We start from the raw sequence: 18,328 nt of genomic DNA, 5'->3' as shown, positions 1-18,328 counted from the left end.
GAGGTTTCAAAAATACTATACGAAAACATGTATACAGTTTACAGAACAGCAGAAGGTGCACAGTGCTCTGTGTAGATACATTATCGCACCTACATGGCCCAATCGGGTGTTTCTTAATATTTGGATGGGCTACTAGACAATGTGCCATCCCAAATCTTAGTCTGGTTAGCACAAATTTATGTGAATTCCTAGTCACCATAGTTAGGTAAGATGGAAAACCCTCCATTAGATTATATCTATTATAAAAAATGACGGAGGACAATGATCCGGCTATGATTGCTCGTTTCCTTTCTGCGTAAGTTAGAAATATACTTTTCATTTCTAGTTTGGAGATCGTGGTTGCTGCACTAGGATTATTTAAAATATTCAGATAAAAAATGTCTGAAAAACAGACAACAACATATTTAACCCAGGGAATATCTCGATATTTATCCAAACGTAAGTAATCCTCAACGATAGTTCTGTTAAGTAGCTTCTCATCGCCAAGCCAAAAAGACCGCCAGATCATCAATGGTCTAAGTGATATCAGATCAGTTAAATAATTAATGGCTAATTCGCGATGGCTTAATTCAGTTGAGGCAGAGATGGGCAAAAACAGGAGCTTTTTAAAAAACATATTTTCCTCCAACTGTAAGTTGTAGGTACAGCTATAACCCCATACTCCTGCCCCATACAGAGCAATAGTCACACATCTAGCTTGGTAAATCTTGTGCATATCCCTGGTTCGACCATCCCCAAGTTTTGCAGCAAATCTATAAATACCATAAGCATTTTTTGCCATTTTATTCCGGATGTTATTAAATTCATTGTTCCATTTCCTGTCGTTAGAGAAGGTAATACCTAGGTAACAAAATTTATCCACCTGTTGCACCTTTTCGCCGTCTATAAAAAGGGCATTTAACGTTTTGGCTTTAGCTCCGCAGGTCATGGTATGCGTTTTTCCCTTATTGATTACTAGTTTTCTATCTTTAATAAAGGAGGAAAAACTATCCATTAGTCGTTGTAATCCGACAGGTGTTCGAGAGAGTAAAACAGCGTCGTCGGCATATAATAACACCGGCACCGGAACACCGTTGATCTGAGGAGCATCAGCATTAACCTTTTTTAAAATATCATCAATTCCATTAATAAATAAAATAAATAAAAGAGGAGCCAGAACACAACCCTGTCTAATTCCTCGTGTAACACAGATTTTTGGAGTACATTCTCCTCTGGTTCCAAAACGTACGTTGGTTTTCAATTTCTCGTATAACCTAGCGAGGAAAAAGATTATGCCTTCTGGGGCTCCTAAATTTAACAGAGTTGGCCATAAAATGGAATGATCTACCATATCGAATGCGCTGCTCAGGTCAGCAAAACAAAGATACAGGGAACCGGGTTTCACTTCAGTATACTTCCCGATCAGTAGATCAAGATTGATGCACTGGTCGAGTGTACCTCGTCCCTTCCTAAAACCATACTGGCTATCAGCCAGTATGCTATCCTGCTCAACCCATTCCTCTAATCTTACTAACATCACTCTACTCATAACCTTGACTGAAGAGTCAAGGAGAGAGATCGGGCGGTAATTCTTAGCGTCAGATCTACTTCCCTTTTTATGAATTGGCACAATGATTGATTCACCCCAAGTTACAGGGGCCTCGGCACACACAGCAACGTTAAAAACAATGGTTAAAAGGGGGCCCCAGACATCTGGCGCAGCTTTATAAACGTCTATAGGTACCCCGTCCGGGCCCTGAGCTTTCCCCCCTTTGCTAGCCCGTATACCATGTTTAACCTCACTAACGGATATATCCAAAGGCAGAGTAGGCCACTTATTGGGACTAGGATCATTGACTTTATCAGAGTCAAAAATGCTGGAGAAATGTGCAATCCAACCATCACTAGAAACATTAGAAGTCAACTGTGGTGTTTTTTCATCCCTTAAAAAAGGCGAGTTGACCGTGGCTCAGAATAATGTACAATTTGATAATTCAGCAGCTTGGTTGAGGGAATCCCAAGCCTGTTGCTGCAGTTCACCCTTCCTCTGTTTGAGCGCACATTTATATTTCATTCTTAATTTATTTACCAGTTTTTTGTCCCTGGGCCTCGCTGCTAAAGCCTGTTTGAGGCTAGTTAGTGCGGAAGTACAAAGGTGATTGAACCATCTCGGTCCGTTCCTACTTTGCCTACTATTGCAACTGGTAAACTTGGCATCAATAGCTTTATTAATTTGGTTAAAACAATATAAAACCCTCTCAGAGTCAGATCTATTTTTTAAAATAGAGGCAATGTCCAGCAGGCTCTCATTAATTATGGAGCTAGTTAAATCATCGGCTCTTTCACCAATCCATTTTAGCCTAACACCGTTAGTCCTATGTGGTTCTACATTAGAAATAATAATTCCCACATCCACCGAACTACCGGTCCAAAGGGTAGTGTCCAAAATAATACGGTTGTGGTCACTCAGGGTAGTTACTTCAATTCTTGGTGGTTCACAGTAAGAACTAATATTAGAAGATGTGATCACATGGTCAATGACCGAGCTAGTGTGCCAATTTTTAAAAGTGGGAATGGGTAAACCATTAACATCTTTACAGCACTCCACTATTTCTAGGTCATAGCAGGCCATAAACTTATGCAGTGCTTCCCCATAACTGTTATGTCCAAAATTCGGGACATCCCAGCCGGCACTGTTAGTAACCCCACAAACCCTTTGTGTAGACAAATCGCACAGAGTAGTATTGAAATCCCCTACCCAGATGAAGTCAAATACAACATTCTGTTCCAGACATAGATTTTCAACAGCGCCGGCTAAGTCTGTTACTACTTTGACCCGGGTAACATAAAAAATGTTATTATAATAATTAATCAATAAAACATTATGGTCTTTGTCATCCACAAGCCAGAGGATCTGCACAAGGTCCCCTACAGGTATATACTTTTTAACCACAATAGGACGACAGATCGTTACAAGTATAAGGAGACCGCCTTTCGCTCTACCTATACCACCTCCCAACGCCGGTAAATTGTAAGAAACGAATCCCTCATAGTTACCATCATCTTTACACCATGTTTCTTGAAGACATAAAGGCCCATATTTATACTTTTTGACGCAAAACTGCGCTAACGCAGTTTTGCGTCAAAAAAATTTGCGCCGTCTAACGCCATTTGGATGCGCCGTGCGGGCGTCAAATTTATACTTTGACGTACGGCGGCGCAACCAACAGGTGGGCGTCAGGATATTGTGACGCACACAGCGGCGTCAAGTCGTAAGGAAAAACCACGTAAAGGCGACGCACATCACCGTGGGCCGATTTACGACAGCGCAATCGTGAAAGCGCTGGTTTTTCTCACGCAATTGCGTCAAATTCTAGCGCGAAAACTGCAGTGTTACCAGAGAGCCAACATGGATCCCAGTGGACACAACAGAGCCCAGGATGATGACAGCAGACCAGGAACCAGCCAAGAGGTCCCACAAACAAACCAGGATAACCAAAAAAAGAAAAGAAAGTGTCGCTTCAGTGAAGAGGAGCAGGAAATCCTGGTGAGAGAGGTGACGGAACACCAGCACCAACTTTTCATAACATCCAAATTGCCACTCAGTAGGAGAGAGGCCATATGGAAGCAAATAGTGGACAAGATCAACAGTGTGGCTGAAGAACGCCGCACAGTCACTGAGTGTAAGAAACGCTGGCATGACTGTAAACGCAGGACCAAAGAGAAAATGGCCAGGAACAGGAAGGCAGCAATGCAGACTGGAGGTGGGAGTCCAGCACAACAGGAGGCCCTGGACCACATGGAGGAGATGGTTGCAGCCGCCATCCCCGAGGAGATCGTCACAGGGATTCAAGGGCAGGACAGTGCAGACTACCAAGACACAATGCACATGCAGGGTAAGTCGCATGGGGAATTATAATGCACTAATGTTAACTGCAACCAGGGGGGGAATACCTACTACACAATGCATGTAAGTCAGCATATACATAGAGTGGCATGGGTAAAGGAGCACAGTAGGGGGGCATGCCTAGCACACACTGAAGCTGGGGCACCACCAAACACAGCAACAAGTACAGCCCCATGGGGACATCCTGTAAGTACAACAATAGAGCCAAGGGAAAGCAGCGACAGGTAGGAAGGCCACTACAGCAAACTCACATCCAGGCACTTGTTTTGTAAAATCTATCCTACAGCAACTAGGTCCCTATCAGTAACCCAGTAGGCAAAGCAACAACTGCAATGTAACTGCCACAACACCTTACAATAACGCCTCTCATCTCTGTGCAGCTACAGTACCAAATGGCAGCAACCTCCCCATGGAATATACATACACAAATTAGGGGGTGACATTGACATCCGCAACAAGTCAGTGTAAAAATACAAACGCACCAGTACACTCAAATGCCCAATGTCCATACCTGACACATACATAAGCCAAAGTAAACAGCAATAGGACCCACACAGCACCAACCACACACACATGCTGCATACGTCAGGGTCCCTCACATGCCTGGATAACAAGGCTACATCACTAATGTCATACTGCTCAGACAACACCTGAGGAGGAGACATAGGCAACTGGTCACTCCAACACACCTGCAAAGTCTGACAAACAAATCGGACCTTCATACGATAAACAGGCTTATACAATCAAACCCACATGACCCACCTTCATCTTCAAACATCAACAATGTTTACATCCACACCACATCCAAACATGAACATGCATAGGAAATGGCACGGAACATGTACACTGCATGCAATGTGAATCAAAAGTGAATGGGGCAGGTCCTGAGAGGCAAGTGTGTTGGCAGGGCACTCACAACACCCACAGTCAGTCAATGTGTATTCTGGCAAGTGTAATGTATACTTTGCGCATTAGCCTCAGGCTGTAGGCCTTTCTGCACCTTACCCTGAATGTACTCTTACGCATATGCTCACATCTAAGAGCCTCTGAGCACTTTGCACTACATGCTTCTCATTGGCCTTCCTATCAGGAAATATACCAAATAGCCAGTCCTAGGGTGTTGTTAATAAGTCCAATCACACTGTTTTGCCTACATCTGCACTGGAGTGTGCCAGAACAGATACACTCTGTGCCCCAGTCAAGGATACAGTCTGGTACTTTGCGGATAGATGGGGTAGGGGTTCTGATTTGCCATTCCTGCGTAGGGAAACTATCTCATCACCATGACTTATGACTTATAAAATCACTTCCTTGTCCCAAGACACACAAGAGGGAGTCTCCAAACAGAGAAACACCAGACGCTGCCTGCCTTGCTGCAGATGCAAAACCAGATCACAGGCCATTGCTCAGATATGACGGATGAAGTCTCCCCAGTGATTCAGACAGGCAGGCTAGAAGCTTAACATGCTGTGCTATAAATCGAACAAGCAGAGGGAGAGTACAAACTGTTAGGCACCATGATAGCTTTCGACCAATGTCTTACTCTCCTGCTGACTATTTCAAGTCTACCATGTTGAAGTATTTGGGTTATTGTGGCTCACACCTAAATATAGACAAGTCAGTTGTTCAAAGAGATCATCATATGAAACAAATACTGTCTTTGACTTTTGTGTATGAGTTCATACTGGAAAAGAGTGAAGATGTTGGGATCTGAGTGACCACAACTTCCCTGAAAAGTTCCAAAGATGTCATGCGCTCGGATGTATAATCATTCCTTTGCTGTGGGAGACATGAGCCAATGCTAGTTAGCTAGAGCAAAATGAAAGAATCAGGGTGACAGAGTCAATTAAAAGTGGGTCAGACTCAGTCCATCACACCATTAGCTATCCTGCTGCCTCGTAAGCAAGTCAGCTCAGGTCGGATAATGAGAACACACCCTCGAAAATGTCTCTACATAAGAATAGTTAATCACGGAGGGACTAGTAGGACACAAAGATGCCTATTCACAAAATGTTACAAAGCAACACCTAGCGGCAATTAGGCAGACAAGTCTGGTAGCTCCACATCACACATGTGACACACAGGTGGGCCATAGGCCTACAACAATGCCCATATGAAGGACAGCAGATACCCAGAAAAAAACAGACACCAAAGATAAGGCATCCAAACGCCTGTAACTGTTTGCAAACTTGTTACAACACAGACACACTAATTGTACCCTGTTTCATTGCAGAGGAACATGGATCTCCTGCCGATATGCCTGACCCTGATTTCCCTGATGACATCGATGACGACCCCATCAACCTCTCCCCACAAACCCTCAACATGGTCTTAGGAAGCCTCCAAACCCCACCTTCAGTCCCAAGGAGGAGCCCAGAAGAAGCAGCCACCCCAGTAGACCCACCTGCCACCCCAAATGTAATACCTGCCAGCTCCAACACAGCTGAGGACTCCGACAACACTGGAACCAGCTTTGAAAGAACCGTCGTTGGGGTCCAGCGGGAGCTGGCCAAGGAGGTGCGGGTGGGGATGCAAACTATGGCAGCCAGCCTTGAGAGGGTGCGTTCGTGCATGATCCCTCCTGCTGATCAGACAGCTGTGATGCAAGCACTAACATCGCACATGCAGGAACTTGTAGAAACTCAAAAGCAAATCGCCACAGCTGTCATCCAGTTGACGGAACAACTAAGAATGCAAGCCAGTCAACGGGTGCACGAATGCAACATCGAACCCCTCAGGGCTGACCTGGCTGCCTACCATCGGGATGTGGCTGCCATTCTGAGAAACCAGCAGGCCCTCCTTGCTGCAGTATTGCCCTTCCTAAGTCCACAGGGACTAGCCCCCGGGATGTCTGCCTCCATGTCTTCTAACACTGAGGTGTGTGTTGCCCCTTCACAACCAACAACAACAAGGACAGAGGAGGCAACACACACATCAGAAGAAGAAGACGTGGAACAGATAACCTTCACACGGAGGAGTACCCGGAAGCCCTAGTCCCTGCACCATGGCCTACTCTGACCAAGGTCCTGCGTTTAGTCAAAGCCCAGTTTCTGAACACCTACACTCAATGACTGTTTGGCAATCCACTGTTTGACTTGTCCACATTGCCAGTGAATGTCTCTCTCCTACAATTTGGTAATCCTGTCCCTCTGCACTGACACCTTCTATAGGCTCACCAAGAAATGATGCCCCAGAACGGACTCTGCCAAAATGTTGAATGGACAATTTGCACTACAACACCTGTAAATAAATCGCACTTGCTCACCTATTGTGTCTCTGTGTCATTTCACACTTCAACTGTGCAGTACCTAACTCCAAAGTGGCTGTGTGGCAACCCTGTTGAATCTCTATACTACTGTCCTGATGTCATATATTCAGATCCATCTGTGCATTGGCCAGGATTGCATCATAGCCCTACCATACTGAGGGAAATAACTGAGGAAGGAACTAAGCACACACAATCATGCTGTGTTGGTCAGAATGATGCACCATCTATCGCTATTCCAGAGAGCAAATGGTGTCTGGGAAATGTAGGCTCCATGCAAGACTTAAATAAGAATGGATGCCGCTTAATGTAATGAATCGTGTACAAATCACACTGCATTAACTTCCCTTACAGAGTAGGCTTCCATGAAGGAAATTCATGCTGCTTCAGTACACACATGATGTAGCTCAGCAATGAAAGCAGCAATACATGAGTGTGAACAACTCCTCATCTACAAAGATCTCCCTGAGCTTCACACTGCTGTCCGACCTAACAATTAACCCACATTGACATGTAATGAAGCACTCTTTGTGAAGTTGGACACATATCATAACAAAAGCTTGGTGTACAATGCACACTACCAATGGGGAGTCTCCCAATTTGAGGATACTTAACAAGTGAGCACACGGGTAGATGGGATGTTAAACATCCATTCCCAGGGGATGCTGAGCATAGGACACAAATGTCACACTAAATCATTCTGCAACATGGATGTCAAGGCCATGATAAAGTAGCACCTAACGCATCAAGTAAAGGGTTAACAAAATATTTATTTATATCTAGTACTACAAGAGGCAACTAAGGGAAAGGTACACCTACACTAATCTAACCTGACTACTAATAACCCACAACTGTCCCTATCTAACCTAAGCTAAACTTACTCTACACATGTAACGAAACGATCTAAACATCAACCCCCCACCCACCATTATGAGACAGGACACATGCAGGACAAAACATACTAACCTACACACATACTACACTATCCTAAACAAGCAGATATATATTTTTTTTTTTTTGTTTTACATTTTTTTTTGTTTTTTGTTTTATTAAACATGAATCCCAACATTGCCCCCCACCCACCCACCCACACACAAATATTTGAGAAAAATAACAAGGACCCCCCACCCTCTTCCCTAACACTAACTAAGCTACATACCTATCCTAATCCTAATACTAATCCCCAAAGCCCAACTAACAGGAGAAAAAAAGGAAAGAGGTGAGAGGGGAGGGATAAAAGTTTAAGAGGGCAAACGAACTAGACGTTTGCACTCCTTAGTGTGCGCCTGATGTCGCGGACCCGGGTCTTTACATAGTTCATGTCATCAGTCAGGTTGTCCACCTTCCTCAAAAGTTTGTCCACTTTCTGGGACAATGCCTGGAAGGCTGCAGGGTCCACGGGAGGGTCTGTGGGGAGGGTTTGTGTGCCAGCAGAGGTCGAGCTAGTGGCAGCTGTTGGTGGGACATGTGACTGTCCTGCTGCCAGCACACGGCTGGGTCCAGGTCGTGCTGCATGCGGCGGGTCCATGGCAGCCGAAGTAGATGGGACCACTGGGCCAGACCTGGTGGCTGTGTCGTTGGTGGCTGTAGGTGGCACACTTGTTGGAGGCTGTGGTGTGGCCCACCACGCCCCGGAGGCCCTTTCGGAGTGATACCTGCGGCCCATCCGCCGATACCCAGACTGCACCTGCAGGATGTGCCTGTAACGGATGGCACGCCGCTCAAAATGGATGCGATCGGCCGCCCTCATGTTAGCAGCTGTGAAGAGAAAAGGCAGACATTTACCTTTGGCTTTGCATTGGGTGGGATAGCACAATGGGTTATTTGTACATTACTAGAAATGTATAGGTTGCAGCAATTGTCACAACATAGTTCACAGAAGGGCTCAGAGGAAGTACATGTGAAGCATGCATACATAAGGGCATATCACACCTAGAATATCCAGGTCTCTACATGATGGATGACATCACCCTACACTACTCATCCTAATCATCCCTACGGTTTTGTACATCATGGCTGCACCTCTTCCGCATACTTACTTCACTACATATGTCACTATATGTGATAACTATCACACTCCTCACTCTAAGCCATCTGGAATTGGTTGTGTGCTAAGATTGAACCAATGGGCTATAACCCAATGTCTACACTAGGGACCAGATGTAGGAAGATGGGAAATGGGACGAACAATCTGCAATGCAGAATGGGGTATCTGACACCGTCTGTGAGTTGCTATGGGGTTGCTAAGAGCCACCTCATTTACATCAATGATGTGGGTTGCAAGTTGCTCCACCTTTGCAACTATGGGCACTCACGGGGATGGAGGCCTGCTGGGAACAGCAGACCTCCATGTCCGTGACCGCTTGGAAATAACGCAGAACATGTTCCCCAAGTGTAGGCCGTTTACCTCAACGGGAAATGAGCAGCACTTAGAAATAAATTACGACAATTTCAATATTGAATAATTTAAGGCACTTAGGCCCGTATTTATATTTGTTGTTGCGCCGCATTTGCGTCACTTGTTGACGCAAAAGCCGCGCAAAATTGCAAATTCCAATTGTAATTTGTAAGTTTGCGCCGTTTTGGCGTCAAAAAGCTGGGCAAATGTGGTGCAAAAAAATTATAAATACGGGCCGCAGTGGTCCCAAGGACCACTGCCTGTTTTGTACAGGATTATTTTGGTACACTCGGAAAGGTGATGGGTTACAATGGGGACCCCTTACTGCTAGCAAGTGGGTTACCATCCACTTAAAGTGGATGATAACTGCGACTCACTTAGCAACCACAAACTCCATTGCAAATGGACTTGCATACCACTGTCAGTTGCAAATAGGACTGGAATTAGGAATAAAATCTCCCATATATTTTCATGATCACCTAATACATTTCGGAATAGGAAACAGATGTTTGCAACTCACACACAATAATTATGAGTTTATCAACTTGTACACAGTTTGGCACATCTGGCCCTAGGTTCTGACTCACGACACAAAAGGTGTCAAGTAAGTGTGAGATACTGGTTGCTACAGTCCAAGGTAGCCTGTTTCACATTAACATCCCAGTCGTTGAGGGTGGTGTGGGAAGAACAACCACCAATCCCATGTGAAATGCACACCCAGGAGTGTATTGAACGTTCACCAAGTATGTGCCTTCACACACAAGACCTATGAATGGCTAGCAACACGTTGGACTTAGGCAAACATTGTGACATCCATGGACCACACATGTCACAATGATATGACTTTTGCCAACATGACATACTATCAGTGAGGCATGTTTTACTACACACACAGAGGAGGTGGAACACCCATTCTCATGATTCAACAGAACACATAGGCCATTGCACTCAAGTCACACACACTCCTAGTTCAGCTTGTGTAAGTACATGCCCCCGGAAGATCCAACCTACAGTGTGCACAGTCCATCCTCAACTAGGAAGATGCACTTTTCATCACAGCCATGTGCCTAAGCTATATGGGAGAATGTCAGTCTGATATGCAGACTCAGTTCATGTCAAGTCCCCGACCAAGTCTTACTTTGACCAGTGTATTCTAAGTAACTCATCCCATTCCCCATTGCGGCCCAACTGTAATGTCCTACAGCCCCTCAATCTCAGAGATGGCTAGGTGTTGCTTAACAGAAACATAAGTCCAATTTGATATCACACTAACACGACAATGGCAATGAACGGCCAGCGCATCACATCATGATTTCTCTTGAACACACAGTAGTTCATTTTGCGTCATTGGCAAATAAATATATCAAATAGCACTCAGGCAACACTCACTGTAGGTATCGGGGTCGTCGAAGTGTGCCACCTCTCCCACGGTGTAAGGCTCTGGTCCACCTGTAAAGCATGACAGGAAGAATGTACTCAGACTGGGTGGACTGACAAAATAATTCTGTTACAATGACACTGTGAGAATATGACATGGTAATGATACACTTTCACACATGCTCATACTGCATGGATGAGTTTGTATTCAACATTAACATTGGATGATTCTCCTGCTACAGTTACACACCCTACTACACACATGCAGTGGCCAGGACAGTCAGGTGTCGTCCAAGTTTACTCACAATAATTATGCCCCGCCAATATTGTTATCCAAACATCTCAGCATGTGCATTCCAGAGAGACATCCAGACACTTGTTCCATGAGGACTGCATGACCACTCACAGTCAAACAGCCTATGTGGACATGTTCAACACACAGCAACCACACACACATGTGACATATCTGTGGAAAAAATATCTGACTTCATGTGACGTGTATAAAACACACATGTATATCATCATCATGGGATTCAAATCAGATTTCGAGCGATGGGGTCTACATATGTAGGTATGTTGTTTCGACATGACTTACTCATTGCCCATTATGACATGTAGAGTACAAATAGAGCCATTAACGTGTTGCTTGTCTGACACAAATGCTACACTACATTACATACAGCTACAGCCATCTGGTATGTGTAGAACAACTGAGCCATCTGACTGCTAGCATAGGTCTTCATACACATTGTGCAACACGTACACATTAGGGCACATATGTAAACATTAGTAAGGCAGCATTTGCATCATTGCATCACGCAGAGATGGGCCACACCTGCCAAATACAGATATATGTATTAAGTTTCTGCTGTTTGAGGGAGAAAAAGTGTAGCCAATTTGGGGATATCAATATATATTGACAAGGGCCTAGGTTTCCCTAGCATTACACATAGGCAGCTCCTTATCTAGCAGATTGGGTAACATTCATCACATGTTCACACACAGATTACTATCATGTCCATGTAATTGATTGCTACTCACCAACAGGGCCACCAATCCTGACTCCCAGGTGGTCCAGCAGGTCCTGTTCCCTCGTGATCAGATCGGCCCAGCGGTGTTTCAACTGATGGACATTCCGCATGGTCCCATGGACCCGGACCATGTGATGGCGCACCTTCTCCCAGCGAATTTTCCGGGCCTCCGTGTGATACCCCTGTATCACACGGCCCCCAGCCTCCAGCATCAGCGGGAGGAAATGGCACACTAGCCAGATAAATCCCCCCAATTCATCTTCGCCCATCCTGGACAGGCGAGGCCTCCCTGACATTATGACTGATGACTAACAGAAAAAATAAAGTAGGAAATGGGGAAAGGTAGAGGTGTGAAGTTAAGAAAAGGAGAAAATAGCCCAACTAACCCCAATAACTACCCTAGCCACAACAGACTCCCACAGACAATACAAACAAATACAGGAATGGACAAAACTAGACTTAACAGACTGAGACAATGATACACAACAATATTAGACTGAACAAAGTACAAAAGACAAGCTACACAGGACAACAAAGCAGTAATTCACAGGACAACACTCTTCACTGAACCACACAGTCTAGAAAAATCTGAGACTGAAAAGTGAAAGTGAAAGTCAACTTCCAATACAGATTTGGCAAACAGGATATCCTATTACATCACTTCCTGCATAAAATGGCCGCCGTTTTTTAATCGCGGTTTGCGTCGTATTTTCACGCATACATAATTTCGCGTAATTTTTTATGACGCATAATATTGCACATGCTGCTGAGTGTAAAAATATGATATGAATATTAATATTTATTTACTGTACGAGATGTCCAAAAATATGTGCATGTTGCGTCATTTTTTCCGACGCATACTTGATGGGCGTCATATTTTATCCACCTACAGGAGTGCTAATGCTGCTGAGTGAAAAAATATGATATGAATATTAATATTCATTTACTGTACGAGATGTCCGAAAATATGTGCATGTTGCGTCATTTTTTCCGACGCATACATGATGGGCGTCATATTTTATCCACCTACAGGAGTGCTAATGCTGCTGAGTGAAAAAATATGATATGAATATTAATATTCATTTACTGTACGAGATGTCCGAAAATATGTGCATGTTGCGTCATTTTTTCCGACGCATACATGATGGGCGTCATATTTTATCCACCTACAGGAGTGCTAATGCTGCTGAGTGAAAAAATATGATATGAATATTGTGAGAAGGTAGCCTCTTTCTAGCCTTGTTACCCCCACTTTTGGCCTGTTTGTGAGTGTATGTCAGGGTGTTTGTCACTGTTTTCACTGTCTCACTGGGATCCTGATAGCCAGGCCTCAGTGCTTATAGTGAAAACACCATGTTTTCAGTATGGTTGTTATGTGTCACTGGGATCCTGCTAGTCAGGACCCCAGTGCTCATAGGTTTGTGGCCTATATGTATGTGTCACTGGGACCCTGTCACACAGGGCCCCAGTGCTCATAGGTGTGCATGTATATGTTCCCTGTGTGGTGCCTAACTGTCTCACTGAGGCTCTGCTAACCAGAACCTCAGTGGTTATGCTCTCTCATTACTTTTAAATTGTCACTAACAGGCTAGTGACCATTTTTACAAATTTACATTGGCTTACTGGAACACCCTTATAATTCCCTAGTATATGGTACTGAGGTACCCAGGGTATTGGGGTTCCAGAAGATCCCTATGGGCTGCAGCATTTCTTTTGCCACCCATAGGGAGCTCTGACAATTCTTACACAGGCCTGCCACTGCAGCCTGAGTGAAATAACGTCCACGTTATTTCACAGCCATTTTACACTGCACTTAAGTAACTTATAAGTCACCTATATGTCTAACCTTTACCTGGTAAAGGTTAGGTGCAAAGTTACTTAGTGTGAGGGCACCCTGGCACTAGCCAAGGTGCCCCCACATTGTTCAGAGCCAATTCACTGAACTTTGTGAGTGCGGGGACACCATTACACGCGTGCACTACATATAGGTCACTACCTATATGTAGCTTCACCATGGTAACTCCGAATATGGCCATGTAACATGTCTATGATCATGGAATTGCCCCCTCTATACCATCCTGGCATAGTTGGCACAATCCCATGATCCCTGTGGTCTGTAGCACAGACCCTGGTACTGCCAAACTGGCCTTCCTGGGGTTTCACTGCAGCTGCTGCTGCTGCCAACCCCTCAGACAGGCAGCTGCCCTCCTGGGGTCCAGCCAGGCCTGGCCCAGGATGGCAGAACAAAGAACTTCCTCTGAGAGAGGGTGTGATACCCTCTCCCTTTGGAAAATGGTGTGAAGGCAGGGGAGGAGTAGCCTCCCCCAGCCTCTGGAAATGCTTTGTTGGGCACAGATGTGCCCAATTCTGCATAAGCCAGTCTACACCGGTTCAGGGACCCCTTAGCCCCTGCTCTGGCGCGAAACTGGACAAAGGAAAGGGGAGTGACCACTCCCCTGACCTGCACCTCCCCTGGGAGGTGTCCAGAGCTCCTCCAGTGTGCTCCAGACCTCTGCCATCTTGGAAACAGAGGTGCTGCTGGCACACTGGACTGCTCTGAGTGGCCAGTGCCACCAGGTGACGTCAGAGACTCCTTGTGATAGGCTCCTTCAGGTGTTAGTAGCCTTTCCTCTCTCCTAGGTAGCCAAACCCTCTTTTCTGGCTATTTAGGGTCTCTGTCTCTGGGGAAACTTTAGATAACGAATGCATGAGCTCAGCCGAGTTCCTCTGCATCTCCCTCTTCACCTTCTGATAAGGAATCGACCGCTGACCGCGCTGGAAGCCTGCAAACCTGCAACATAGTAGCAAAGACGACTACTGCAACTCTGTAATGCTGATCCGGCCGCCTTCTCCACTGTTTTCCTGCTTGTGCATGCTGTGGGGGTAGTCTGCCTCCTCTCTGCACCAGAAGCTCCGAAGAAATCTCCCGTGGGTCGACGGAATCTTCCCCCTGCAACCGCAGGCACCAAAAAGCTGCATCTCCGGTCCCTTGGGTCTCCTCTCAGCACGACGAGCGAGGTCCCTCGAATCCAGCAACACCGTCCAAGTGACCCCCACAGTCCAGTGACTCTTCAGCCCAAGTTTGGTGGAGGTAAGTCCTTGCCTCACCTCGCTGGGCTGCATTGCTGGGAACCGCGACTTTGCAAGCTTCTCCGGCCCCTGTGCACTTCCGGCGGAAATCCTGTGTGCACAGCCAAGCCTGGGTCCACGGCACTCTAACCTGCATTGCACGACTTTCTAAGTTGGTCTCCGGCGACGTGGGACTCCTTTGTGCAACTTCGGCGAGCACCGTTTCACGCATCCTCGTAGTGCCTGTTTCTGGCACTTCTCCGGGTGCTACCTGCTTCAGTGAGGGCTCTTTGTCTTGCTCGACGTCCCCTCTCTCTGCAGGTCCAATTTGCGACCTCCTGGTCCCTCCTGGGCCCCAGCAGCGTCCAAAAACGCCAAACGCACGATTTGCGTGTAGCAAGGCTTGTTGGCGTCCATCCGGCGGGAAAACACTTCTGCACGACTCTCCAAGGCGTGGGGGATCCATCCTCCAAAGGGGAAGTCTCTAGCCCTTGTCGTTCCTGCAGTATTCACAGTTCTTCAGCCTAGTAAGAGCTTCTTTGCACCAACCGCTGGCATTTCTTGGGCATCTGCCCATCTCCGAGCTGCTTGTGACTTTTGGACTTGGTCCCCTTGCTCCACAGGTACCTTCAGACAGGAATCCATCGTTGTTGCATTGCTGATTTGTGTTTTCCTTGCATTCTCCCTCTAACACGACTATTTTGTCCTTAGGGGAACTTTGGTGCACTTTGCACTCACTTTTGAGGGTCTTGGGGAGGGTTATTTTTCTAACTCTCACTATTTTCTAATAGTCCCAGCGACCCTCTACAAGGTCACATAGGTTTGGGGTCCATTCGTGGTTCGCATTCCACTTCTGGAGTATATGGTTTGTGTTGCCCCTATTCCTATGTTTCCCCATTGCATCCTATTGTAACTATACATTGTTTGCACTGTTTTCTAAGACGATACTGCATATTTTTGCTATTGTGTATATATATCTTGTGTATATTTCCTATCCTCTCACTGAGGGTACACTCTAAGATACTTTGGCATATAGTCATAAAAATAAAGTACCTTTATTTTTAGTATAACTGTGTATTGTGTTTTCTTATGATATTGTGCATATGACACTAAGTGGTACTGTAGTAGCTTCACACGTCTCCTAGTTCAGCCTAAGCTGCTCTGCTAAGCTACCATTATCTATCAGCCTAAGCTGCTAGACACCCTATACACTAATAAGGGATAACTGGGCCTGGTGCAAGGTGCAAGTACCCCTTGGTACTCACTACAAGCCAGTCCAGCCTCCTACAAATATTAATATTCATTTACTGTACGAGATGTACGAAAATATGTGCATGTTGCGTCATTTTTTCCGACGCATACATGATGGGCGTCATATTTTTGAAACGTACAGGAATGCACATGCTGCTGAGTCAAATCTGAAATATGATGTAACTTATATTTTGCTGTCTAAATCTGTGAAATTTTTGTATACATTCAGATTTGACTCTGCATTCTGTGCACTCATGTACGTGACCAAAATATGACACCCATGCTGTATGCGTAGAATTATGATCAAATCTTTTTGTTACGTCTTCATGTTTTTAACTTGGGGAAGGTGATTTGTCAGGGTCAAACGGGGCAATGTGATACACATTTGTGTTTGGATATGCCACATGTCCATTGTTGTATGTATGGCAGGCATTCACACAGTAATGGTGTGGATACGTTACATAATGTCTTTTCCATATTTGTCAACATATTTGTGGCAATTGCTGATGGCTGTTTGGAAATGATGGATGGGATACCATGATGTATTCCTTCTCCAAATTTGGTCCACACTTATGATGGTGATGCTTTTATCTGGAGTCCTAACAGGGAGTGCAATGGTCACTTACAGTTATTATGGGGCTAACCATGTCCTAGCCTCATTTTGTGTTTGTGCTTTGTGTTCTACTCTTGACATGTAGGCCACACATGTACCTTATGCATGTGTTTGGCTCACAAGTACAGGATTTGTGTATGTTTGTGGGACCGTAGAAGTGGACTTAGGCCCCCAGCACCCTAGGATTTGACCATCCTGATTAGTTACAGTATCCATGGCTTGGCTTAATATTTTATGGGAAACCTGCAGCAGCAGGCTAATGTAAGGCCATATGGTATGTATGACTGTTGACCATTCATTCATCTCATTAGCCCATTAGAAGTTTGCAGTAATGATGATTTTGAGCTGACATGCCTACCATTTCCCAATGACTATGTTTGGAAGACTCTGAGCGTTCCTGATGTTCTGGGGAATATTCTTTAGTGGGTGTCTGTGTCCCTTTCTGCATTAACTGGTTAAGTGGCATGTCACATTCTTCCTGCTAGGTTCAAACTGGGACCCGACTGTGATGGTCTACTTTCAATAATTTGGTTGATTGTATGACATATGTGTACATGTGTGTTGGTATGTGGATCCACTATCACCTGTCTGGGTGTATGTTGTCACTGTGACATCCAGGTCTCCTCCTGAGTTAGTGGCAGCTAATGTTGTCCCAATTGTGTTTTGCTCATATCACCCACTGGAGAGAAGCCATTGATGACATGGTGACGTACACATGGATGGTCCCACCCTGTCTCTGACCACATGTGATGTGACTTTCACATGATCTACTTTTTTTGTCTGGGTGCAAGACTGTCTCAGGTGTTTTGATGTAGCATGTGGATTTGCCACATTTGTACTCATGTGGGCCTCTGTGTATGGCAATGTATCATGTCACATCCTACCCTCTGTGCATACAATTGAAATGTTCTTTTTTGTTGTGATGATTGTTATGGCATTGTTGGTCAAGGAGACCACATTCTTCGTCAGCATTTTATAAGTAAAGGTGCTCAGTAATGCATGGACCAAAGCATGATGTGGTGTTTGATATCTGTGTTTATTTACAATAGTGTAATACAGGTGATTATTATACATTAAGCAAAAAAATTATTTACAAGCTGCTGGCGCCTACGCTGTCCTGCTGCCGTGTTGGGTTGTCCCCCCTCCTGTTGCGGCCCAGCATCCTCCTCTTCGTCATCCTCAGGCATGCCTGGGTCCAGTTCAAGGAGGGGAATGTTCCTCTGGACACATATATTGTGCAATATGGCACAAGTGAGGATGATTTTGCACACCATCTCTGGGGAATAGAGTAGGCTCCCGCCAGTGATGTCAAGGCAGCGGAACCTAGACTTTAGGATCCCAAAGGTCCTCTCCACAATGCTGCGGGTCCTCTTGTGGGCGTCATTGTATGCCCGCTCTGCAGCAGTGATTGGGTTCCCGAATGGTGTCATCACCCAAG

General features: G+C 45.3%; 1 protein-coding gene across 1 annotated transcript in view; it reads right to left on the bottom strand.

The window, feature by feature from the left end:
- Positions 1–18,328, bottom strand: part of ENTREP2 (endosomal transmembrane epsin interactor 2) — a 1,414,698-nt gene that overhangs the window by 637,916 nt on the left and 758,454 nt on the right. The gene's annotated exons all lie outside the window — the stretch shown is intronic.

Source organism: Pleurodeles waltl, chromosome 3_1 (assembly GCF_031143425.1).
Source record: "Pleurodeles waltl isolate 20211129_DDA chromosome 3_1, aPleWal1.hap1.20221129, whole genome shotgun sequence".
NCBI lineage: Eukaryota > Metazoa > Chordata > Amphibia > Caudata > Salamandridae > Pleurodeles > Pleurodeles waltl.
Note: the sequence above shows the minus strand (reverse complement) of the source record. Positions and strands in the feature narration are given on the sequence as shown.